This window comes from Durio zibethinus, chromosome 27 (assembly GCF_047325235.1).
Source record: "Durio zibethinus cultivar Kanyao isolate XHJ-2024 chromosome 27, ASM4732523v1, whole genome shotgun sequence".
NCBI lineage: Eukaryota > Viridiplantae > Streptophyta > Magnoliopsida > Malvales > Malvaceae > Durio > Durio zibethinus.
In genome coordinates, this window is record NC_143188.1 from 8,153,086 (window position 1) to 8,180,414 (window position 27,329).

General features: G+C 31.2%; 1 long non-coding RNA gene and 1 pseudogene across 3 annotated transcripts; both read right to left on the minus strand.

The window, feature by feature from the left end:
* Positions 1–13,845: 13,845 nt before the first annotated feature.
* On the minus strand, positions 13,846–21,763 carry LOC111290444 (1,4-alpha-glucan-branching enzyme 2-2, chloroplastic/amyloplastic-like; annotated as a pseudogene). The gene is made up of 11 exons (XR_016334564.1): positions 21,733–21,763; positions 21,470–21,598; positions 20,033–20,112; positions 19,371–19,487; positions 18,798–18,880; positions 17,763–17,884; positions 17,470–17,589; positions 16,611–16,740; positions 16,396–16,505; positions 15,994–16,122; positions 13,846–14,078 (listed from the first exon to the last, which is right to left on the minus strand). The product of XR_016334564.1 is annotated as a 1,4-alpha-glucan-branching enzyme 2-2, chloroplastic/amyloplastic-like (transcript).
* A 199-nt stretch (positions 21,764–21,962) lies between these two features.
* LOC111290421 (uncharacterized) lies at positions 21,963–27,249 on the minus strand. 2 transcript variants are annotated; one of them, XR_016334566.1, is made up of 6 exons: positions 26,208–27,249; positions 25,980–26,078; positions 25,112–25,170; positions 24,167–24,247; positions 22,946–23,065; positions 21,963–21,981 (listed from the first exon to the last, which is right to left on the minus strand). It is a non-coding gene; the product is annotated as an uncharacterized LOC111290421 (long non-coding RNA). The 2 variants fall into 2 exon arrangements; XR_016334565.1 differs by lacking the exon at positions 21,963–21,981 and adding an exon at positions 22,176–22,193.
* Positions 27,250–27,329: the final 80 nt, after the last annotated feature.

A 27,329-nucleotide genomic window follows, 5' to 3' on the forward strand; every position in this document is an offset into this window, starting at 1 on the left:
ATGCCTTTTTAAGGGGGATTCATGAATGCTCTAAGGAATTTGTGAGATGCTACTGATATTTGGATATTATTTCCGAAATCGTTATTGGTGCCTGATGTGATTAACTATGTGCTAACTTGTTTTTATATATTATTCGCAGGCTCAAAAGCTTAATGTTTTTTGTAGCTTTATGCCTTGCTTTCAAAACCATTTCTGCTACGGCTGAGCTTCGAAGTACGAAATATTGTTTTAGTAAGTTTTTAATTGGAAATGGTTTGAATATCTTGAGCCAAATGTTTTAAAACTTGCTCAAATAGAGCAACATGATAACTTGCATTGATTTTTAAGTTTTCACAGTATTAAAGTGCAAGTTATGGACGATTTTGGAGCTCAAAATGTCAAAATTTTGTTTTTGAGCGATTATGGGCATGAAAACTATTTGCACAATTTCAAATTATGCTATAAAAACCGTTTGCACGATTTTAATTTTTTGTTGTATTTCTGTTCTCGATGCATTTTTTAGGGGATTCATGAATGCTCTAAGGAAATTGTGGGATGGTGCTGATATTTGGATATTATTTCGGAAATCGTTATTAGTGCCTGATGTGATTAACTATGTGCTAACTTGTTTTTATATATTATTCGCAGGCTCAAAAGCTTAATGTTTTTTGTACCTTTATGCTTTGCTTTGAAAACCTTTTCTGCTAGAGCCAAGTTTTGAAGTACGAAATATTGTTTTAGTAAGTTTTTAATTGGAAATGGTATGAATATCTTGAGTCCAATGTTTTAAACTTGCTCAAATAGAGAAACATGATAACTTGCATTGATTTTAATTTTTCAGTGTTAAAGTGCCAAATTTTGTTTTTGAGCGATTATGGGCATAAAACCATTTGCATGATTTCAAATTATGCTATAAAAACCATTTGCACGATTTTAATTTTTCGTTGCGTTTCTGCTCTAGATGCATTTTTTTATGGGGATTCATGACTGCTCTAAGGAATTTGTGGGAAGCTGCTGATATTTAGATATTATTTCTGAAATCGTTATTGGCGCCTAATATGATTAGCCGTATGCTAACTTGTTTTTATATATTATTTGCAGGCTCAAAAGCCTAATGTTTTTTGTAGCTATATGCTTTGCTTTGAAAACCATTTCTGCTAGAGCGAAGCTTTGAAGTACGAAATATTGTTTTAGTAAGTTTTTAATTGGAAATGGTTTGAATATCTTGAGTCTAATGTTTTAAATTTGCTCAAATAGAGAAACATGATAACTTGCGTTGGTTTTAATTTTTTACAGAGTTAAACAGCAAGTTATGCAGGATTTTGGAGCCCAAAATGTCAAAATCTTCTTTTTGAGAGATTATGGGCATGATATCTATAAACCATTTGCACGATTTTAATTTTTCGTTGCATTTCTACTCTAGATGCATTATTTTTGAGGATTCATGAATGCTCTAAGGAATTTGTGGGATGCTGCTGATATTTGGATATTATTTTCGAAATCATTATTGGTGCCTGATGTGATTAACTGTGTACTAACTTGTTTTTATATATTATTCGCAGCCTCAAAAGCTTAATGTTTTTTGTAGCTTTATGCTTTGCTTTGAAAAGCATTTCTGCTAGAGCCGAGCTTTGTAGTACGAAATATTGTTTTAGTAAGTTTTTAATTGGAAATGGTTTTCAAATTGTGGTATAAAAACTGTTTGCACGGTTTTAAATTTTCATTACGTTTCTGCTCTAGGCACATTTTTTAGGAGAGTCCAAGAATGCTCTAAGGAATTCGTTTGATGCTGCTAATCTTTGGATGTCATTTGCGAAATCGTTACTGTAGCCTGATATGATTAACTGTGTACTAACTTGTTTTTATATGTTATCTGCAGGCTCAAAAGCTTAATGTTTTTTGTTGCTTTATGCCTTGCTTTCAAAACCATTTCTGCTAGCGCCGAGCTTTGAAGCATGAAATATTGTTTTAGCAAGTTTTTAAATGGAAATGGTTTGAATATCTTGAGCCAAATGTTTAAAATTTGCTCAAATAGAGAAACATGATAACTTGCATTTATTTTAATTTTTCACAGTGTTAAAGTGCAAGTTATGGAGGCTTTTGGAGCCCAAAATGTCAAAAATTTGTTTTTGGGCGATTATGGGCATGAAAGCCATTTGCATGATTTCAAATTATGGTATAAAAACCGTTTGCTTGGTTTTAATTTTTCGTTGCTTTTCTTCTCTAGACGCATTTTTTAGGGGAATTCATGAATGCTCTAAGGAATTTGTGTGATGCTGCTAATATTTGGATATCATTTGCGAAATCGTTATTGGCACCTGATGTGATTAAATGTTTGCTAACTTGTTTTTATATATTATGCACAAGCACAAAAAGCTTAATGTCTTTCATAACTTTATTCTTTTCTTTGAAAACCATTTTGCTAGAGCCGAACTTTGAAGTATGAAATATTGCTTTAGCATCTTTTTAAATGGAAAAGAGGTTGAATATCTTGAATCCAATGTTTTAAACTTGCTCAAACAAGGAAACATGATAACTTGCATTGGTGTTAAATTTTCACAGTGTTAAAGTGCAAGTTATGGATGATTTTGGAGCTCAAAATGTTAAAATTTTGTTTTTGAGTGATTATGCGTATGAAAAACATTTGCACGATTTCAAATTGTGGTGTAGAAACCGTTTGAATGATTTTAATTTTTCATTGCGTTTCTGCTCTACATGCATTTTTTAGGGGCATTCATCAATGCTCTATGGACTTTGTGGAATGCTGCTGATATTTGGATATCATTTGCGAAATTGTTATTGGTTCCTGATGTGATTAACTGTGTGCTAACTTGTTTTTATAAATTATGCACAAGCTCAAAAGCTTAATGTTTTTTGTAGCTTTAAGCTTTGCTTTGAAAACCATTTCTGCTAGAGCCGAGCTTTGAAGTACGAAATATTGTTTTAGTAAGTTTGTAATTGGAAATGGTTTGAATATCTTGAGTCCAATGTTTTATATTTGCTCAAACAGAGAAACATGATAACTTGCACTGGTTTTAATTTTTTACAGTGTTAAAGAGCAAGTTATGCAGGATTTTGGAGCCCAAAATGTCAAAATTTTGTTTTTGAGCGATTAGGCTCAAAAGCTTAATGTTTTTTTGTAGCTTTATGCTTTGCTTTGAAAACCATTTCTGCTAGAGCCTAGCTTTGAAGTATAAAATATTGTTTTAGTAAGTTTTCAATTGGAAATGGTTTGAATATCTTGAGTCCAATGTTTTAAACTTGTTCAAATAGAGAAACATGATAACTTGCATTAATTTTAATTTTTCAGTGTTAAAGTGCAAGTTATGGACGATTTTGGAGCTCCAAATGTCAAAATTTTGTTTTTGAGCGATTAAGGGTATGAAAACCATTTGCACAATTTCAAATTATGCTATAAAACCCGTTTGCACGATTTTAATTTTTCCTTGCGTTTCTATATATCATGCACAAGCGGAAAAGCTTATTGTTTTTCGCAGCTTTATGCTTTGCTTTGAAAACCATTTCTACTAGAGCCAAGCTTTGAAGTATGAATGTCTTGGTCTTTTTTTTTTCCACAGTGTTAAAGTGCAATTTTACGGAGGATTTTGGAGCCCAAAATGTCAAAATTTTGCTTTTCAGCGATTATACGCTTGAAAACCATTTGCACGATTTCAAATTGAGTTATAAAAACCGTTTGCTTGATTTTAATTTTTCAATGGGTTTCTGCTATAAACGCATTTTTAGGGGAATGAGTTTGAATATCTTGAAACCTATGTTTTAAACTTGCTCAAACAGAGAAACATGATAACTTGCATTGGTTTTAATTTTTCACAATGTTAAACTGCAAGTTATGGAGGATTTTGGAGCTTAAAATGTCAAAAATTTTGTTTTTTGAGCAATTATGGGCATGAAAGACATTTGCACGGTTTCAAATTGTGATATAAAAATAGTTGCACAAATTTAATTTTTCTTTGCGTTTCTGCTCTATATGCATTTTTTAGGAGGATTTACGAATGCTGTAAGGAATTTGTGGGATGCTCCTGATATTTGGATTTTATTTGTGAATTTGTTATTGGTGCCTGATGTGATTAACTGTGTGCTAACTTGTTTTTATATGTAATATGCAGAAGCTCAAAAGCTTAATGTTTTTTCGAAGCATTATGCTTTGCTCTGAAAACCATTTCTACTAGAGCTGAGCTTTGAAGTATAACATATTGTTTTAGCAAGTTTGTAAATGGAAATGAATTTGAATATCTTGAAACCTATGTTTTAAACTTGCTCAAACAGAGAAACATGATAACTTGCATTGGTTTTAATTTTTCACAATGTTAAACTGCAAGTGATGGAGGATTTTGGAGCTTAAAATGTCAAAATTTTTGTTTTTGAGCAATTATGGGCATGAAACACATTTGCACAATTTCAAATCGTGATATAAAAATCGTTTGCACAAATTTAATTTTTCATTGCCTTTCTGCTCTAGATGCATTTTTTAAGGGGATTCATGAATGCTCTAAGGAATTTGTGGGATGCTGCTGATATTTGGATATCATTTGTGAAATCGTTATTGGCACCTAATGTGATTAACTGTGTGCTAACTTGTTTTTATATATTATGCACAAGCTCAAAAGCTTAATGTTGTGGCTTTATGCTTTGCTTTGAAAACCATTTCTACTAGAGCCAAGCTTTGAAGTATGAAGTATTGTTTTAGCAAGTTTTAAAATAGAAATGAGTTTGAATATCTTGAATCCAATGTTTTAAACTTGCTCAAACATACGAACATGATAACTTGCTTTGATTTTAATTTTTCACAGTTTTAAAGTGCAAGTTATGGATGATTTTGGAGCTCAAAATGTCAAAATTTTTGTTTTTGAGCAATTATTGGCATGAAAACCATTTGCACGATTTCAAATTGAGATATAAAAATCATTTGCGTGATTTTAATTTTTCGTTGCATTTTTGCTCTAGACGTAGTTTTTAGGGGGATTTATGAATGCTTGAAGGAATTTGTCTGATGCTGCTGATATTTGGATATAATTTGCGAAATCCTTATTGGCGCCTGATGTGATTAATTGTGTGCTAACTTATTTTTATATATTATGCATAAGCTGAAAAGCTTAATGTTTTTCGTTGCTTTATACTTGCTTTTAAAACCATTTCTGCTAGAACCAAGCTTTGAAGTATGAAATATTGTTTTAGCAAGTTTTTAAATGGAAATGAGTTTAAATATCTTGAATCCAATGTTTTAAGCTTCCTCAAACCAAGAAACATGATAACTTGCGATGGTTTTAATTTTTCAGTGTTAAGTGCAAGTTATGGAGGATTTTAGAGCCCTAAATATCAAAATTGTGTTTTTGAGCGACAATAGGCATGAAAACCATTCGATTTCAAATTTTAATATAAAAACTGTTTGCATGATTACAATTTTTCGTTGTGTTTCGTTTTAGTTTTTCACAGTGTTAAAATGGAAGTTATGGAGGATTTTGGAGCTGAAAATGTCAAAATTTTGTTTTTGAGCAATTATGGGCAGGAAAACCATTTGCACAATTTCAAATTGTGATATAAAAACTGTTTGCATGATTTTTATTTTTCGATGCGTTTCTGCTCAAGACGCATTTTTTAGGGGCATTCATGAATGCTCTAAGGAATTTGTGCGATGCTGCCAATATTTGGATATCATTTGCGAAATCATTATTGATGCCCGATGTGATTAACTGTGTGCTATCTTGTTTTTATATATTACACACAAGCTCAAAAGCTTAATGTCTTTTGTAACTTTATGCTTTGCTTTTGGAAGCCATTTCTGCTAGAGTGGAGCTTTGAAGTATGAAATATTGTTTTAGCAAGTTTTTAAATGGAAATGAGTTTCAATATCTTGAATCCAACGTTTTAAATTTGCTCAAATTGAGAAACATGATAACTTGCAATGGTTTTAATTTTTTAGTGTTAAGTGCAAGTTATGGAGGATTTTGGAACCCAAAATATCAACAAAAAAAAAAATTTGAGCGATTATAGGCATGAAAACCATTTGCACGATTTCAAATTGTGATATAAAAATCGTTTGCATAAATTTAATTTTTCATTGCATTTCTGCTCTAGATGCATTTTTTAGGGGGATTCATGAATGCTCTAAGGACTTTGTGGGATGCTGCTGATATTTGGATATCATTTGCCAAATAATTAGAGGTGCCTGATGTGATTAACTGTGTGCTAACTTGTTTTTATATATTTTGCACAAACTCAAAAGCTTAATGTCTTTCGTAACTTTTTGCATTCTTTGAAAACCATTTCTGCTAGAGCCAACCTTTGAAGTATGAAATATTGTTTTAGCAAGTTTTTAAATGGAAATGAATTTGAATATCTTGAATCCTATGTTTTAAACTTGCCCAAACAGAGAAACATGATAACTTGCATTGGTTTTAATTTTTCACAATGTTAAAGTGCAAGTTATGGAGGATTTTGGAGTTTAAAATGTCAAAATATTTGTTTTTGAGCGATTATGGGCACGAAAAACATTTTAATATCTTGAATCCAACGTTTTAAATTTACTCAAATTGAGAAACATGATAACTTGCGATGGTTTTAATTTTTTAGTGTTAAGTGCAAGTTATGGAGGATTTTGGAACCCAAAATATCAAAAAAAAAATTTGAGCGATTATAGGCATGAAAACCGTTTGCACGATTTCAAATTGTGATATAAAAACCGTTTGCACAAATTTAATTTTTTGTTGCATTTCTGCTCTAGTTGCATTTTTTAGGGGGGATTAATGAATGCTCTAAGGAATTTCTGGGATGCTGCTGATAATTGGATATCATTTACGAAATCGTTATTTGTGCCTGACGTGATTAACTTTCTGCTAACTTATTTTTATATATTATGCACAAGCCCAAAAGCTTAATGTTTTTTGTGGCTTTATGCTTTGCTTTGAAAACCATTTCTGCTAAAGCCGAGCTTTGAGTATAAAATATTGTTTTAGCTAGTTTTTAAATGGAAATGAGTTTGAATATCTTGAATCCAATGTTTTAAACTTGTTCAAACATAGAAACATGATAACTTGTATTGGTCTTTATTTTTCACAGTGTTAAAGTGCAATTTATGGAGGATTTTGGAGCCAAAAATGTCAAAATTTTGTTTTTTTAGCGATTATGTTCTTGAAAACCATTTGCACGATTTCAAATTGTGATATAAAATCATTTGCGTGATTTTAATTTTTCCATGGGTTTCTGCTCTAAACGCATTTTTAGGGGGATTCATGAATACTCTAAGGAATTTGTGGGATGCAAATGATATTTGGATATCATTTGCGAAATAGTTATTGGCGTTTGATGTAATTAACTGTCTGCTAACTTGTTTTTATATATTTTGCACAAGCTCAAAAGCTTAATGTTTTTTGTAGCATTATGCTTTGCTTAGTAAACCATTTCTATGAGAGCCGTGCTTTGAAGTATGAAATATTGTTTTAGCAAGTTTTTAAATTGAAATGAGTTTTAATATCTTGAATCCAATGTTTTAAACTTGCTCAAACAGAGAAACATGATAACTTGCATTGGTTTTAATTTTTCACAAGGTTAAAGTGCAAGTTATGAGGATTTTAGAGCTCAAAATGTCAAATTTTTGTTTTTGAGCGATTATAGGCAAGAAAACCATTTGCACGATTTGAATTTTCGCTGCATTTCTGCTCTAGACACATTTTTTAGGGGGATTCATGAATGCTACAAGGAATTTATGAGATGCTGCTGATATTTGGATATCATTTGTGAAATCGTTATTGGTGCCTGATGTGATTAACTATCTACTAACTTGTTTTTATATAATATGCACAAGCTCAAAAGCTTAATGTTTTTTTGAAGCATTATGCTTTGCTTTGAAAACCATTTTTGCTAGAGCCGAGATTTGAAGTATGAAATATTGTTTTAGCAAGTTTTTAAATGGAAATGAGTTTGAATATCTTGAATTTAAATGTTTTAAAGTTGCTCAAACAGAGAAATATGATAACTTGGATTGGTTTTAATTTTTCACAGTGTTAAAGTGCAAGTTACAGAGGATTTTGGAGCCCAAAATGTCAAAATTTTGGTTTTGAGCGATTATGGGCTTGAAAACCGTTTGCACGATTTCGAATGGAGTTATAAAAACCATTTGCGCGATTTTATTTTTTCCATGGGTTTCTGCTCTAAACGCATTTTTAGGGGGATTCATGAATGCTCCAAGGAATTTGTGGGATGCTACTAATATTTGGATATCATTTGCGAAATCGTTATTGGCGTCTGATGTAATTAACTGTCTGCTAACTTGTTTTTATATATTTTGCAAAAGCTCAAAAGCTTAATGTTTTTTGTAGCTTTTGCTTAGAAAGCCATTTCTACGAGAGCCGAGTTTTGAAGTATGAAATATGGTTTTAGCAAGCTTTTAAATGGAAATGAGTTTTAATATCTTGAATCCAATGTTTTAAACTTGTTCAAACAGAGAAACAAGATAACTGCATTGGTTTTAATTTGTCAGTGTTAAAGTGCAAGTTATGGAGGATTTTGGAGCTAAAATTTCAGAAAAATTTTTTGAGCGATTATGAGAATGAAAACATTTGCACGATTTCAAATTGTGATATAAAAACGTTTGTGTGATTTGAATTTTTCATTGCATTTCTGCTCTAGACACAGTTTTTAGGGGGATTGATGAATGCTCTAAGGACTTTGTGAGATGCTGCTGATATTTGGATATCATTTGCGAAATCGTTATTGGTACTTGATGTGATTAACTGTGTACTAACTTGTTTTTATATGTTATGCACATGCTCAAAACCTTAATATTTTTCGTAGCTTTCTGCTTTGCTTTGAAAACCATTTCTGCTAGAGCCGAGCTTTGAAGTATGAAATATTGTTTTAGCAAGTTTTTAAATGGAAATGAGTTTGAATATCTTGAAAACCATTTGCGCGATTTCAAATTGTGATATAAAAACCGTTTGCATGATTTTAATTTTTTGTTGTGTTTCTGCTCTTGGTGCATTTTTTAGGGGATTCATGAATACTCTAAGGAATTTAGGGCATGCTGCTGATATTTGGATATCATTTGTGAAATCATTATTGGCACCTAATGTTATTAACTGTGTGCTAACTTGCTTTTATATATTATGCACAAGCTCAAAAGCTTAATGTTTTTCAAAGCTTCATGCTTTTGCTTTGAAAAGCATTTCTGCCAGAGCCGATTTTTGAAATTTGAAATATTGTTTTAGCAACTTTTTAAATGGAAATGAGTTTGAATATCTTGAATCCAATGTTTTAAACTTGCTCAAACAGAGAAACATTATAACTTGTATTGGTTTTAATTTTTCACAGTGTTAAAGTGCAAGTTGTGGAGGATTTTGGTGCCCAAAATGTCAACATTTTGTTTTTGAGCGATTATGGGCTGGAAAACCATTTGCATGATTTCAAATTGTGATATAAAAACCATTTTTGTGATTTTAATTTTTTGATGCGTTTCTGCTCTAGATGCATATTTTAGGGGGATTCATGAATGCTCTAAGGAATTTGTGGGATGTTGCTGATATTTGGATATCATTTGCGAAATCGTTGTTGGTAACTAATGTGATTAACTGTGTGCTAACTTGTTTGTATATAATATGCACAAGCTCAAAAGCTTAATGTTTTTTTGTAGCTTTATGCTTTGCTTTGAAAACCATTTCTGCTAGAGCCGAGCTTTGAAGTCTGAAATATTTTTTTAGCAAGTTTTTAAATGGAAATGAGTTTGAATATTTTGAATCCAATGTTTTAAACATGCTTAAATAGAGAAATATGATAACTTGCATTGGTTTTAATTTTTCACAGTGTTAAAGTGTAAGTTATGGAGGATTTTGGAGCTCAAAATGTCAAAATTTTGTTTTTGAGCGATTATGGGCATGAAAACCATTTGCACGAATTCAAATTGTGATATAAAAACCGTTTGCATGATTTGAATTTTTCGTTGCATTTCTGCTCTAGATGCATTTTTTAGGGGGATTCATGAATGCTATAAGGAATTTGTGAGATGCTGCTGATATTTGGATATTATTTGTGAAATCATTATTGGCGCCTGATGTGATTAACTGTCTACTAACTTGTTTTTATATATTATGCACAAGCTCAAAAGCTTAATGTTTTTTGTAGCTTTATGCTTTGTTTTGAAAATCATTTCTGCTAGAGCCGAGCTTTGAAGTATGAAATATTGTTTTAGCAAGTTTTAAAATGGAAATGAGTTTGAATATCTTGAATCCAATGTTTCAAACTTGCTCAAATAGAGAAACATTATAACTTGAATTAGTTTTTAATTTTTAACAGTGTTAAAGTGCATGTTATGGAGGATTTTGGAGCTCAAAATGCCAAAATTTTGTTTTTGACCGATTATGGGCGTGAAAACCATTTGCACGATTTCAAATTGTGATATAAAAATCATTTGCTTGTTTTTAATTTTTTGTTCCATTTATGCTCTAGACGCATTTTTTAGGGGGATTCATGAAAGCTCTAAGGAATTTGTGTGATGCTGCTGATATTTGGATATTATTTACGAAATCGTTATTGGTGCCTGATGTGATTAACTGTGTACTAACTTGTTTTTATATAATATGCACAAGCTCAAAAGCTTAATGTTTTTTTGAAGCATTATGCTTTGCTTTGAAAACCATTTTCTGCTAGAGCAGAGATTTGAAGTATGAAATATTGTTTTAGCAAGTTTTTAAATGGAAATGAGTTTGAATATCTTGAATCCAATGTTTTAAACTTGCTCAACCAGAGAAATATGATAACTTGGATTGGTTTTAATTTTTCACAGTGTTAAAGTGCGAGTTACGAAGGATTTTGGAGCCCAAAATGTCAAAATTTTGGTTTTGAGCGATTATAGGAATGAAAACCATTTGCACGATTTCAAATTGTGATACACAAACCATCTGAACGATTTTAACGTTTCATTGCGTTTCTGCTCTAGGCGCATTTTTTAGGGGGATTCATGAAAGCTCTAAGGAATATGTGTGATGCTGCTGATATGTGGATATCATTTGTGAAATCATTATTGGCGCCTGATGTGATTAACTGTGTGCTAACTTATTTTTATATATTATGTAGAAGCTCAAAACTGTTTTTCGTAGCTTTATGCTTTGGTTTGAAAACCATTTCTGCTAAAGCCGAGCTTTGAAGTATGAAACATTGTTTTAGAAAGTTTTTAAATGGAAATGAGCTTGAATATCTTGAATCTAATGTTTTAAACTTGCTCGAACATAGAAACATTATAACTTGCATTGGTTTTAATTTTTCACAGTGTTAAAGTGCAAGTTATGGAGGATTTTAGAGCTTAAAATGTCAAAATTTTGTTTTTGAGCGATTATGGGAGTGAAAACCATTTGCACGATTTCAAATTGTGACATAAAATCCATTAGTGTGATTTTAATTTTTGATTTCGTTTATGCTCTAGACGCATTATTTAGAGGGATTCATGAATGCTCTAAGGATTTTGTGGGATGCTGCTTATATTTGGATATCATTTTGAAATTGTTATTGGTACCTGATGTGATTAACTGTGTGCTAACTTGTTTTTATATATTATGAACAAGCTTAAAAGCTTAAAGTTTTTCATAGCGTTATGCTTTGCTTTGAAAACCAATTCTGCTAGAGCTGAGCTTTGAACTATGAAATATTGTTTTCACAAGTGCTTAAATGAAAATGAGTTTGAATATCTTGAATCCAATGTTTTAAACTTGCTTAAACAGAGAAACATGATAACTTGCATTGGTTTTAATTTTTCAGAATGTTAAAGTATGGAGGATTTTGGAGCTCAAAATGTCAAAATTTTGTTTTTGAGCTATTGTGGGCATGAAAGCTATTTGCACGATTTTAATTTTTGGTCGCGTTTCTACTATAGAAGCATTTTTTCAGGGGATTCATGAATGCTCTAAGGAATTTGTGGGATGCTGTTAATATTTGGATATCATTTGCGAAATCGTTATTGGTGCCAGATGTGATTAATTGTGTGCTAACTTGTTTTTATATATTATGCATAAGGTGAAAAGCTTAATGTTTTTTTTGAAGCATTATGTTGGTTTGAAAACCATTTCTGCTAGACCCGAGCTTTGAAGTTTGAAATATTGTTTTAGTAAGTTTTAAAATGGAAATGAGTTTAAATATCTTGAATCCAATGTTTTAAACATGCTCAAAAAGGAAACATGATAACTTGTATTGATTTTAATTTTTCACAGTGTTAAAGTGCAAGTTATGAAGGATTTTGGAGCTTAAAATGTCAAAATTTTGTTATTGTGTGATTACGGGCATGAAAACCATTTGCACGATTTTCAAATTGTGATATAAAAACTGATTGCGCAATTTTAATTTTTCATCACGTTTTTGCTCCGGAGGCATTTTTTATGGGGATTCCTGAATGTTCTAAGAAATTTGTGGGATGCTGATATTTGGATATCATTTACGAAATTGTTATTGGCACTTGATCTGATTAACTGCGTGCTAACTTATTTTTATATGTTATGCACAAGCTCAAAAGCTTAATATTTTTTTAAGCTTTATGCTTTGCTTTGAAAACCATTTCTGCTAGAGTTGAGCTTTGAAGTATGAAATATTATTTTAGTAAGTTTTTAAATAAAAATGAGTTTAAATATCTTGAATCCAATATTTTAAATTTGCTCAAACAGAAAAACATGATAACTTACATTGATTTTAAATTTTAACAGTGTTAAAGTGTAAGTTATTAAAGATTTTAGAGCTCAAAATGTCAAAATTTTATTTTTGAGCAATTATGGGCATAAAAACCATTTACATGATTTCAAATTGTGATATAAAAATCATTTACACGATTTTAATTTTTTATCGCTTTTCTACTCTAGACGCATTTTTTTAAGGGGATTCATGAATGCTTTAAAAAATTTGTGGGATGCTATTAATATTTGAATACCATTTGTGAAATCATTATTGGCACCTAATTTGATTATCTACGTACTCAAATTGTGATATAAAAACCGTTTGCACAATTTTAATTTTTCATCGCATTTTTGCTCTAGACGCATTTTTTACGAGGATTCATAAATGCTTTAAGAAATTTATGAGATGCTGTTAATATTTAGATATCATTTACAAATTTATTATTGGTCCCTAATGTGATTAACTATGTGCTAATTGCTTTTATATATTATGCACGAGCTCAAAAGCTTAATGTTTTTTTAAAGCTTTATGCTTTTGCTTCAAAAACCATATTTTGCTAGAGTGAAACTTTAAAATATGAAATATTATTTTAACAAATTTTCAAATGAAAATGAATTTAAATATCTTGAATCCAATGTTTTAACATTGCTCAAATGGAGGAACATGATAACTTACATTGATTTTAATTTTTCACAATATTAAAAAGCAAGTTATAAAAGATTTTGAAGCTTAAAATATCAATTATGGGCAAAAAATCAATTTGCACAATTTCAAATTGTGCTATAAAAACCTTTTGCAAGATTTTAATTTTTCGTTGCGTTTATACTCTAGACGCAATTTTTAGGCACATTCATGAATGTTTTAAAGAATTTGTGAGATACTATTGATATTTGGATATCATTTGCAAAATCGTTATAAAAAACATAATCAAAAAAATTTCATTATAAAAGCATAAATATATCTACATGAATTATAAGCCATAATCAACAATGATTTAAGACAAACATAAGCATTATAAAAAAAATCACTTAATCAATGTTGCAACCATATCAAAGAAAGCTCAGTCATATTCATATAAACACACATGACATGAACAATAGATGAGCCAATAAATATATTTTAATTAAGATAAATTAGCTAATCATGCATCAAATTAAAATCATAACTCAAGAAATAAGTCAAATAAGCACAAGAGCAAGCATATTTGAAAAACATTTAATCACAATCCAAAATCATAGACAATCAAATAAATTGCAACATAACAATCAAGCACAAAATATATTTCAAAATTTTCACAAGAAATCAAGAAATAATCAATTTAGCATTTTTCAATAATCAAGCTCAATCCATTTATCAACAATGGCCATGTGCAATCAATAATCAAATCTGACACCATCTTGGACAGGAAGGCAAAATGTAGGCATTTCACTCACCTGTAGCATACACAATTGCACAATTAGCATAATGAAGATAAAGAATATTGACATTTTCCCAAAAGAATTACTCATCTCTATTACATTCCTCTAAGTATTATCCTTTATTTGTTTTTCTAATTATTTAATTGATTATTATGACAGATGACAATTTAAGATGGTGGAAGTCTACCTTCAACTGTTAGTTCTTTTCCTCTTCAATGTTCATAGAACTTATAGAATGTTATTGTTGCAAATAATATATGAAAATCTGCAACTAATCACTCCAATATAAACATTTTATCAATTAAATGTTCTTTACTATGCTAATATTTCTAAAGGGTAAAACATAAATTACCTTTTATTGTGCTAGTAGCTCTTTTGGTGAATTATTTGCACAAAAGTTGAAATATGTGAAAAGCAAGGATATTTTAAGATTTCTAGAGATTTTTAGTTGTTCCCTTGAAGTGTTTTTGGAATTTTCATTTTTGGCATATTTAGTTGTTATGTTTCCATAACTCTTCGTCTACAATAAAAATTAGTTCAATTTACAACAAGCATTTTTAACAAATTCTTTAGTTCATTCTACAATATCAAAACACTTAACTACTAGCAGAGTAATTTACTTATTCATGGCATATGGATTCAATTGATGCATTAAGAGAAGTGATGAAGTAGTAAAGAATTAGAAAAACATGTACAATACACAAATAACACAAATACATGTGCGCAATCTTTTTCAAATCCATTTCTACACTTAGCATCCTCATGGATCATGTAAAAAAGTATTGAAACCCCATTTCATTTACGCAACCCAATGCAACAAATGTTACTATAGAAGAAACAGGGAACTTAAAGCGGATATCATAATTCTGGGATAGATAAATGATTTGCTTTGCTTGTTCTATTTAAAATCCAAAAAATGTTAGTTCATGTTTGTTTCAAGTTCTCCTAACATAAATTTAGAAAAAAATTTTGACAAAAAATTTTCATTAGAAACATAAAGAAAATCAATTGATAAAAATTATACCAATTGTTTGAAATAAATTCCATATTCTATCTAAATCATTATAGACAAATGAAATTTTGTTCACTAAGCCCAATTTTCTAATTAGAAAGGAGATATATATGTGTGTGTGTGTATATAAACTTAAACTAAAAACCATGTATCAAGTTAAACATCATATATCACAATATTGTCACTAAAGCTAAAGTTCTCATGCAATGTGTAAAAATAAAACCTTTTACATTATTCATGAACACAAAATGGGTATATTCAATATTTCATATATATTTAGTAAATCACCAAGAAATATGTCAAAACCAATTTAAGGCCCTATAGAATTCAAAAAACTCAAAAAAGATGCTTATCATCAGAAATATAATCAAGAAAATTTCACCACAAAAGCATAAATATATCTACACAAATTATAAGCTATAATCAACAATGATTTAAGACAAACATAAGCATTATAAGAAAATCACTTAATCCATATTTCAACCATGTCAAGTAAAGCTCAATCATATGCACATAAGCACACGACATGAATAATAGATGAGCCAATAATATATTTTAGTTAAGATAAATTAGCTAATCATGCATCAAATTAAAATCATAAATCAAGAAATAAGTCAAGTAAGCACAAGAGCAAGCATATTTGAAAAATATTTCATCACAATCCAAAATCATAGACAATCAAATAAATTACGACATAACAATCAAGCACAAAATATATTTCAAAATTTTCACAAGAAATCAAAAAATAATCAATTTAGCATTTTTCAATAATCAAGCTCAATCCATTTATTAACAATGGCCATGTGCAGTCGATAATCAAAGAAACAGGGGACTTAAAGCGAACATCATAGTTCTGGGTTAGATAAATGATTATAAGTTGAAGGATAATGTGACTCAGAGAAGAGTTATAGAACATACATCTTCACCAATGGTGACAGCCTCAGGATAAACCCCACGAATCATATGATTAACCAGCATCAGATAGACAATAGCATCTACATTAGTTGCTTATCCGAAGTACTCATTGTAGTTTCCAATAAATGCTACCTATAGCAAGTTCAAGAAAACAAAAGTTAAGCCAGGATAATACATTATAAAGATGCAATGACACTAAAAACCTTTAGTCCTCAAGAGAATTTATTAAGAAACAAAACATAGAGAAATGATGCTTCCCCACTTACAAAAACCAAATGTTACATCAGTTCTACTTCTCTATATAACATAAAGTCAAAACTTTGGTAATTAACATCTGAACATGCAAGTAACTTATTATATAACACCAAGCAAAATAGAAAATCTGCAAACTCATTCAGATATTACCTACAACCCATGATAGGTGTACATCATTGAAGTTACAACATCAAATTTGAACCCATCAAACTTGTATTCTTCTAGTCCCATCTTGCATTTGAAAGAAGAAACCTTTGTACCTAAAGCAACAAGTAAAAATTAATATTTACACACAATAGGATGGAAGGAAGCCAAAATCTTTCAACAAGCTATTGTTTAAGAGAAGTTTCAGTAGAAGTACATACTTCCCAGCTTCCAAAATTAAAAAGGCGAGAATCCCACATCCAGTGGTGACCTCTTGACCCCGAGTGGAAGTAATGAGCATCGGTTCCATCAAACATGTTCAATCCATCTAACACATTATTAGATGCATGGCTGTATTTGTCAAACATCAATCAGATACAAATATTGATGAAAAAATTAATTAATAACTTAAATTAACTAAAGAATAAAAATTAATTGAGACTTATAGCAAAAGATTACTTACTCAAAGTAACAAAGCAAATACTTGAATAAAAATTTGCTATAGCTTAGAAAAGAATTTAACATTAACAACATACAAAAGATAAAAACTTTCATTGTAAACAATATAGTAAGATTCCATTTGGTAGTTGTTTCTGCTACTAGCTTTTTGCTTTCAGAAGCAGCAAGTACATTTGGATAGAAAAGACAATAATACTTTAAAAGAACTAAAAATAAAAAATATAATCTCTTGTAGAACAAAATACTATGATTCGTCTTTTAATAGAACAAGTATATTACAAATTCTACTCATTTAATCATATATATTTTCAAACAATTATGACTTTGCTTTTTCCCTTTTAGGTTTGTTCTTTAGAAACCTTTTAGGAAGCCAAAAACAATTAGAAAAAACATAGTAAGAGTAAGGACCAATAACAACCTAAATTCTCATGACCATTTTTGCATCAAGTCTATTGGAAGAATGACCATACAATCTACGCAGGAAAAGAAGAAAAAGAATTTATATTTTCATTTTTGGTACGAAAAAGCTGGGAAAAACCATTTGCACAAAAACTGTAACAGCAAATAAAGCTGAAGGGTGTGTTTTTAGAAATGATATTCTCCTGCAAGTCCAATTATTACCAGTGCGCAATATCCATATAAACAAGTAGACCCAACTCGTGAGCCTTATCTATCAATGACTTAAGATTATCAGGGGTTCCAAAACGACTGCTTGGTGCAAAGATGTTTGTCGCATGATACCTGCAACATATTAAATGCAACTTGTTAAAGGTAGAAGAGGTTAGTTTCCATAACCAAAACTAAATTCTGAAGAAATATTTCTGTTTACATCCAAAACATAACATTTTAGTACAAGTTAACAAACATAAACAGCAACAAATAAAGATGAGTTGATATTTTGATGGAGATAATACCCAAATCAAGCATAATATAAGTGCTCTTGAACAGCCATGATTTGAATAGCATTATATCCAACTCTTTTAATGCAAGGAAGCACATCATCTCTAAAGTTGGCATATGTGTTAATTATTGGCTCCTGCATCTCAAAGTTGATAATATTAAGAAAACTAGGAAATGGATTAACCATACCAAAGTGTACCATGGAAGATAAAGACTGAAGGAGTTTGTGGGACAAACTTTCTTTGAATGATAGTATGACGAAAACTAGAGATAAGTTTTGGTTTAATTGCAAATTTAGGCTTCTTAATGGGTTTTAGAAATGGGTAAAGAATCATAATGAAATGCAATCAAACCAACTTCTATGTTATTGATTTGAAACTACTATTTAAGATATTTCTATACACAAAGCAGTTAACAGAGGTCCAAGTCACTAGCTGTTTGGCATTTGCATTATCATTAACTAAAGTAATACTCATTATTTAGTATAATCCAAATGGAAGGACTTCCTTTAACCAAAGAACACGAAAAGTAGGCCGCATGCACCTATGTGGCTTTTTGCTAGCTTAATTTGACAAATTTTCTCTTTAAAAGAGCCCACTCTGCCTATGGGATGCAAGAAAGTTCCGTTTCAAAATTTACAGGCCTTTCCAGATAGCTATACTGTTTGATGCTCTTAAAGATGTTCAATGCAAGTCAAAATGTTTCTTTATCTTCCTTGTGTTTTGTTTTTTTTTTTTGGGAAGAGGGGAGGTAAAATTGATAGTTTAAATACAGATACTAAGATAAATTTTCCTGTAAAATGTATTGCCTTATAACGCCTCCTACTTCACTTTTCGGTCTCAAAAACCTTGCAAGAACACTTCATAGGAAAGATTGAAAGAAATAGCATAAAAAATATGATCACACACATGATAGCATTTAATGAAGCTTTTTATCAAACTTAAGGTTTCCTCTTTTAAGATTAAATAAATCAAGGAAATGCAATTCAACATAAAGACAGAAAAGTTGAATAACAATTTGCTACATGCAAGGGAAAGGAAGATGCATACCATGCTACCCATTCCAACATGTGATTCATAGACTTAAGTGATTTTGGTCCTTTTGGCTGGGGGTGTTTGTATACATACTTTTCCTGTTATAGTATAAAAATCATTAGTCAGGATAAAGAGTACCAAAATTTGAGATAAGACATATTATAGACTAAACTAAGTTGATTGTGCTGTGCAGTGATTAAACTTGAACAAGCGAGAACACAATTTAGAAACTGACTTCATATATGAAAAAGAACCAATCAAAATTGTTTTCTTAAAAACCTTTAAGGGCATTCATGTTAATATTAACGTTATAAAGGAAGAAGTTCATCAAAACAACCTACTCTAAGAAGAATAAGAAATTCATTATTCGTTTATATATCAATTAATCATATTTGTGTGCAGGCATGCATGCATGCTTTTGTTTATGTATCCTCACACACATGCAGTCATTTTAAAATTATCATAAACATTAGTTGGTATTTCTAATTTTCCCCAAGCTCCAAATGTTTCAGCTACTTATAGTTTGAAAAGAATAACTTATCTAATCTTTCCAATAAAACCAAAAGATCAAACAGCAATTAATTATACCTCTTCTGGCGGATCATAGTATATTCCGTTGTATGAGATTTCACCTAGTGCTCGAATAGAGAACTTGATCCAAGCAAGAATGGAGTCCTTTATCCTAGATGGAGTTTCCATATGAATCTACAATTATATGGTCAAAAAGTTAAAATAGACACATGGAAAAAGAGGTTTGGATGAATGATAATTGACATGATCATAATAGTCCACCAAAAAAATATTTTTTTTTTCCATCTTCATCTTTTCTTTCTTTCTTTCTCCCTTCCTTTTAGGATAGGAATTAGTTGGATTTGAACTCAGCTACCTTGAATAATTTTGCTTGACTTAGAGACCGCCCCAGTAAATACTTCAATGCCTTTATGTCATGAATTCTAGTAATTAATTATTGTGAACGTTGTACTACAACCAATGATTTATTCAAACCATATACACATGTAATAGGATCAGTGTTAAAAAAAAGCATCATACTTAAAGGTTCTTGGTCCTCAGATCATGATCAAAAGGTTAAATACCTTGTTGATCTACAGGGAAAAAGTTGCAAGTTTTAATAGTTTCTTTTTACTCTAACTTAAAAAAGTGGAAAAAGAAAATAATAAACAAGTAGTATTTGAATGTAAAGCACAATAAGTTTCAAGAGCCAAACTTATGTTCATCTACGGGTAATTTACCTTCACTTGAGAACCATGGGGAATTGGTGGTGAACCATAAGCATTATTAGCCAAAATATCTCCCAGACACCAAACTCATTCTGTTAAAAAACAATTAATATTGTAGAATTAAGCACTAGATGTTATTTAAATATAGAAATAGACAATAGATCACTGCCAGTGTAAATCAACACAGCTTTCTAAGCACTTAGAACATAGTCACCTTCCCTTTTATACTTGAGACTGCATGGCATTAAATATATGAATTAGCTGATACAATTAATTGTTACATAAGCAAGGCGACTTTTGCACTTAATTATAACAACTTTGACAACGTTTATCTTCTTAACTTTTCTATTTGGAGCTTTTAAGAATACCAACTGCACCAGACTATACACCCAATCTTTGGTCCATTAAGAAGAATATTCATGCTCACATACATTTAAAAAGATCCATGTTTACATTCAGATTTAACATTAAGCTAAGTGTTTTGACAAACCAAACTTAAATAACTTTTAACTTCTTTCGGCATGTGCATTTAGAGAAGATATAAGCATTGACTTATGAACAGCTGGTATTGCAAATACTACAGATTCTTAAGGCATACATCTTAGAGAACATGGGTTAGAGTCAAAGAGAAAAGCAGGGAAGAACTGATTATTATGACAGATGACAATTTAAGATGGTGGAAGTATACCTTCAACTATTGTTTCTTTTCCTCTTCAATATTAATAGAACTTAAAGAATGTTATTTTTGCAAATAATATATGAAAATCTGCAACTAATCACTCCAATATAAACATTTTATCAATTAAATGTTCCTTACTATGCTAATATTTCTAAAGTGTAAAACATAAATTACCTTTTATTGTGCTAGTAGCTCTTTAGGTGAATTATTTGCACAAAAGATGAAATATGTGAAAAGCAAGGATATTTTAAGATTTCTAGAGATGCCTGTTTGTTCCCTTCAAGTGTTTTTGGAATTTTCATTTTTGGCATCTTTAGTTGCTATGTTTCCATAACTCTTCGTCTACAATAAAAATTAGTTCAATTTACAACAAGCATTTTTAACAATTCTTTAGTTCATTCTACAATATTAAAACACTTAACTACTAGCAGGGTAACCTACTTATTCATGGCATATGGATTCAATTGATGCATGAAGAGAAGTGATGAAGCAGTAGAGAATTAGAAAAACATGAACAATACACAAATGTTTGGTAGGCTTCGCACACAAGTATCGTGTGCAAACTTTTTCAAAATCGTTTCTACACTTAGCATCCTCATGCATCACATAAAAAAGTATTGAAACCCCATTCCATTTATGCAACCTAGTTCAACAAATATTGCTATACAAGAGACAGGAGACTTAAAGCAGACATCATAATTCTGGAACAGATAAACGATTATAAGTCTAAGTATGCTCAATGTGACTCAAAGAGGAGTTATAGAATATACATCTTCACCAATGATGACAGCCTCAAGATATAGCCCATGAATCATATGATTAACCAGCATCAGATAGACAACAGCATCTACATTAGTTGCATTTCCGAAGTACTTATTGTAGTTTCTAGTAAATGTTACCTATAGCAAGTTCAAGAAAACAAAGGTTAAGCTGGGATAATACATTATAAAGATGCAATGACACTAAAAACCTTGAATCCTCAAGAGAATTTAGTTAAGAAACAAACATAGAGAAATGATGCTTCACCACTTACAAGAACCAAATGTTACATCAGTTCTACTTCTCTGTATAACATAAAGTCAAAACTTTGATAATTAACATCTAAACATGCGAGTAACTTATTATATAACACCAAGCAGAATAGAAAATCTGCAAACTCACTCAGATATTAACTGCAACCCATGATAGGTGTAATCATTGAAGTCACAACATTAAATCTGAACCCGTCAAACTTGCATTCTTCAAGCCACCATCTTGCATTTGAAAGAAGAAACCTTTGTACCTAAAGCAACAAGTAAAAATTAATATTTACACACAATAGGATGGAAGGAAGCCAAAATCTTTCAACAAGCTATTGTTTAAGAGAAGTTTCAATAGAAGTACATACTTCCCAGCTTCCACAATTAAAAAGGCGAGAATCCCACATCCAGTGGTGACCCTTTGACCCCGAGTGGAAGTAATGAGCATTGGTTCCATCAAACATGTTCAATCCATCTAACACATTATTAGATAAATGGTTGTATTCGTCATCAGTCAGATACAAAGATGGATGAGAAAATTAATTAATAACTTAATTTAACTAAAGAATAAAAATTAACTGAGACTTATAGCAAAAGATTACTTACTTAAAGCAACAGAGCAAATACTTGAATAAAAATTTGCTACAGCTTAGAAAAGAATTTAACATTAATGACATGCCAAATATAAAAATTTTCACTGTAAACAATACAGTAAGATTCCATTTGGTAGTTGTTTTTGCTACTAGCTTTTTGCTTCCAGAAGCAGAAAGTACATTTCGGTAGAAAAGACAATAATACTTTAAAAGAATTAAAAATAAAAAATATAATCTCTTGTAGAACAAAATACTATGATTCCTCTTTTAATAGAACAATTATACTAAAAATTCTATTGCATTTAATCATATATATTTTCAAACAATTATGACTTTGCTTTCTCCCCTTTAGGTTTGTTCTTTAGAAACCTTTTAGGAAGCCAAAAACAACTAGAAAAAACATAGTTAAAGAAAGGAACAATAACAACCTAAATTCTGATGGCCATATTTGCATCAAGTCTACTGGAAGAATGACCATACAGTCTAAGCAGGAAAAGAAGAAGAAAAAGAGTTTATATGTTCATTTTTGGTACGAAAAAGCTGGGAAAAACCGTTTGCACAAAAACTGTAACAGCTAATAAAGCTGAAGGGTGTGTTTCTAGAAATAATATTCTCCTACAAGTCCAATTATTACCTGTGCACAATATCCATAAGAACAAGTAGACCCAACTCGTGAGCCCTATCTATCAGTGACTTAAGATCATAAAGGGTGCCAAAACGGCTACTTGGTGCAAAGAAGTTTGTCACATGATACCTGCAACATATTAAATGCAACTTGTTAAAAGTAGAAGAGGTTAGTTTCCATAACCAAAACTAAATTCTGAAGAAATATTTCTGTTTACATCCAAAACATAACATTTTAGTACAAGCTAACAAACATAAACAGCAACAAATAAAGATGAGTTGATATTTTGATGGAGATAATACCCAAATCTAACATAATGCGAGTGCTCTTGAATAGCCACGATTTGAACAGCATTATATCCAAGTCTTTTAATGTGGGGAAGCACATCATCTCTAAAGTTGGCATATGTGCTAATTATTGGCTCCTGCATCTCAGAGTTGATAATATTAAGAAAACTAGGAAATGGATTAACCATATCAAAATGTAGCATGGAAGATAAAGACTGAAGGTGTTTGTGGGACAAATTTTCTTTGAATAATAGTATGATGAAAACTAGAGATAAATTTTGGTTTAATTGCAAATTTAGGCTTCTTAATGGGTTTTAGAAATGGGTGAAGAATCATAATAAAATGCAATCATACCAACTTCCATGTTATTGATTTGAAACTGCTATTTAAGAAGTTTCTATACACAAAACAGTTAACAAAGATCCAAGTCACTAGCTATTTGGCATTTGCATTATCATTAACTAAAGTAATACTCATTATTTAGTAATACCAGAGAAATATTTTTTTTTTCATCTTCATCTTTTCTTTCTTTCTCCCTTCTTTTTGGGGCGGGAGTTAGTTGGATTTGAACTCAGCTACCTTGAATAATTTTGCTTGACTCGGAGACCAACCCATTAAATGCTTCAATGCCTTCATGTCATGAATTCTAATAATTAATTATTGTGAAGGTTGTAGTACAAACCAATGATTTATTCAAACCATATACACATGCAATAGGATCAGCGTAAAAAAAAATGCATCATACTTAAAGGTTCCTGGTCCACAGGTCATGATCAAAAGGTTAAATACATTGTTGATCTACAAGGAAAGAGTTGTAAGTTTTTATAGTTTCTTTTTACTCTGACTTAAAAAGTGGAAAAAGGAAATAATAAACAAGTAGCATTTGAATGTAAGCACAATAACTTTCAAGAGCCAAACTTATATGCATCTATAGGTAATTTACCTTCACTTGAGAACCATGGGGAATTGGTGGTGAAATATCAGCATTATTAGGCCAAAAGATCTCCCAGACACCAAACTCATTCTGTTAAAAAACAATTAATATTTGTAGTATTAAACACTAGATGTTATTTAAATATAGAAATAGACAATAAATCACTGCCAATGTAAATCAACACACATGTTTACATTCAGATTCAACATTAAGCTAAGTGTTTTGAAAAACCAAACTTACATAACTTTTAACTTCTTTCAGCATGTGCATTTAGAGAAGATATAAGCATTTACTTATGAACAGATGGTATTGCAAATACTACAGTTTCTTAAGGCATACATCGTAGAGCACATTGGTCAGAGTCGAAGAGAAAAGAAGGGAATACAGTAGCTCATTAAAAGCAACACAAATGATGTGTAGTTCATCAATAGATATAAAATTGCAAGAAAGCTGCCTCAGAAACAAAGTGCGGAGTTACTGATATTTTGACAGCACCAACTCCATCTTGTGACTGCATTATTTATGTAATGTATAGAAGGAGAAGATTCAGAAAGCAATCAAAGAAAATCACTTGTAGGTGCACCTACTAAAGTATTGCCCAATTATTATGAACTTCACTTAATGTCAAGTAACCCATCAATGGCAGGTCAGTTCTTACAGACATGGAAAATATCAATTCAATGCACACGTGGCATTTATTCTTGCACAAGAAAGCATAACATACCCGGCTCCATCTTGTGACTGCATTATTTATGTAATGTATAGAAAGAGAAGATTCATAAAGCATTCAAAGAAAATCACTTGTAGGTGCACCTACTAAAGTATTGCTCAATTATTATGAACTTCGCTTAATGTCAAGTAACCCATCAATGGCAGGTCAGTTCTTACAGACATGAAAAATATCAATTCAATGCACACATGGCATTTATTCTTGCACAAGAAAGCATAACATACCCGGCCCATAATATCTGCATTAGGTTCCAATTGTTAAAATTTCCAATCAGTGCTGCTGACTGAAAAAGAAAATGCAGTAAAATAATCACAAAAATTGAAGAGAAAACAAAACACCTAGAAGTTAATAAAACTTTTTTGATTGCATAGAAGTTAGTAAGATTAATGGTTAAAATCTCAAAATGTTAAAATGATGCATAAAAAACCCTAGCTCCTGGTGCCTACTCCCTATAAGTTATTCCTGTCTCACTGAAAGCTAGATGAGATTATATAAAAAAAAAAAAGCAATATCAGCTTATCATAAAACAACTTCTAAGACAAAAAAAGAAAACATGAATGGAGAATAACATTTTTACTAAAAATTAAAGTTAACAAGATAGCTATTAAGCAATGTAATACAAAGAAATGATAAAGGAAACAAGGAGAAGACATTCACAAATAAATAAATAAATAAATAAAATAAACATATAAAAGTGAAAAAATAAAGAAATGACAAATTCTAAGGGCTTTAATAAAATTCTCAATTTTTTCTTGCACCAAAGAACCAAATACTTGCTCCATACTTTGTTGAGCATCAAGGAACTGATTTCTTTCTTAGATTGATCTGCCTAAATTTTAAACATATAAAAATAAAAGATCTGGAAAATCATGTACACTATTCCCACACAAATCAATCACAAGAATATTCCAACACTAATTTTATTTAATTGAAAATTGCTCATTTGAACTAGAAAGAGTAATAAATCAAAACAAATTATATTTAGCATAAAAGGCAATAACATGCAACCATGGGAGCTACAATTAATATGAAACATTACAGTTATGAAAAATAAGTCCATGCTAACAATTAGATATTTGGAAGAACAGTAACCTGTATGTGAAGTCAAGCTTCTCATAGCCAAGAGAAAATGCCTCCAAACCACCTTCGTACTTGTCAATTTCCTCTAATATTCTCTTGTACTGTGCATACCTGTAATTAGATAAAATATACAAGGTAATGGCACATACCTTATCTACAACATCATTAGACAATTCGATATTCATTGATCACTTTTCTAAATACAAACATTGTAAGAGGGTCCGGTCAGGAGCATCAAACCTGAGTTTTCCGTTTTTTGCATCAAATGCAACATTTTCTCTCCAAAAAGACACACCCGGCCACTCTCCCCTAACCCAGATCCCGACGACGGTAGCCGACCCGGCCGCCGTTCACCGCAGCCGTTCGGCGTCAGTTGAATCCAAAATTTCAGCCGTGGACTCCTCTCTCCCTTCTTGTCTTAGATTCAGCCTCTGTTTTTCGCAAATCACCTCATAATAGCTTAGATCTGAAACTTTAACCCGAAATTTTAAACCGCCGTTCACACTCTTCTCGCCGTCCGGTCGCCTGAAACCAAAGTATGTTGTTTCTCCCCTTCCATCCTTTCTTTCTACCGGTTCAGATCATCCAAAAGTCTCCTCGCCCGCGCTGACCTCCATACGGCGCCATTGTTCCCACCGCCCAAAAAAATAGCTCTTTTCTCTCCTTTCCCAAAATCTTAAAAATACTCTCCCAAGTCACTCATAAAAACAAAAAAAAAAAAAATCCCATGACTGAAAGCCCCTTTCATCCTCAACGGGCCCTTTTCTGTTTCTTTTTTTTTTTTCCCGATGGATTCCTCAATAGAGGACTGTGGTTGTTTGTAATTTTTTTTTTGCTTTGTTGGCTTGGTTTTTTTATTTTTTATTTTTGGCTGTGACAGTTTCTATTTATTTTTTGGCAGTTTCGATGGCTATCTTAGTAGGGCTGTGGGTGGTGGGTAGGTGAGAGCTGTTCCTGGGGGGTACTTGGGAGATCGGTGGGTTTGGCTTGGTGATCGGCTAGCAAAGGAAAGGGAATGGGATGATGGTGGCGGTTTAAGGCGAGAAGGTATGGTGGTACACATGGTTGCCGGTGGAGGCAATGGCTTGTTGGATTTTTGGCATTGCCTTCTTCGTCCAAAAATTGGCCTCCAGAAAAAAATGCCTTTCAAAAGTTTTTTCAGAAAAGATTGGCCTCCTCTCTTGTCTCAATTTTTAGCCAGATCCAGTTCAAATCCCCAAATTTTTTAGATTTGAGAAACACTTTAATTCAAATTTTCGATTTTATGAGATTTGAGAAAGACTTTACAATTTTTGTGCTGGCAAGTTAGACAACAATACATAAGGCAATCAGCTTGAATTCAACAGTGGAATTATTTGAATT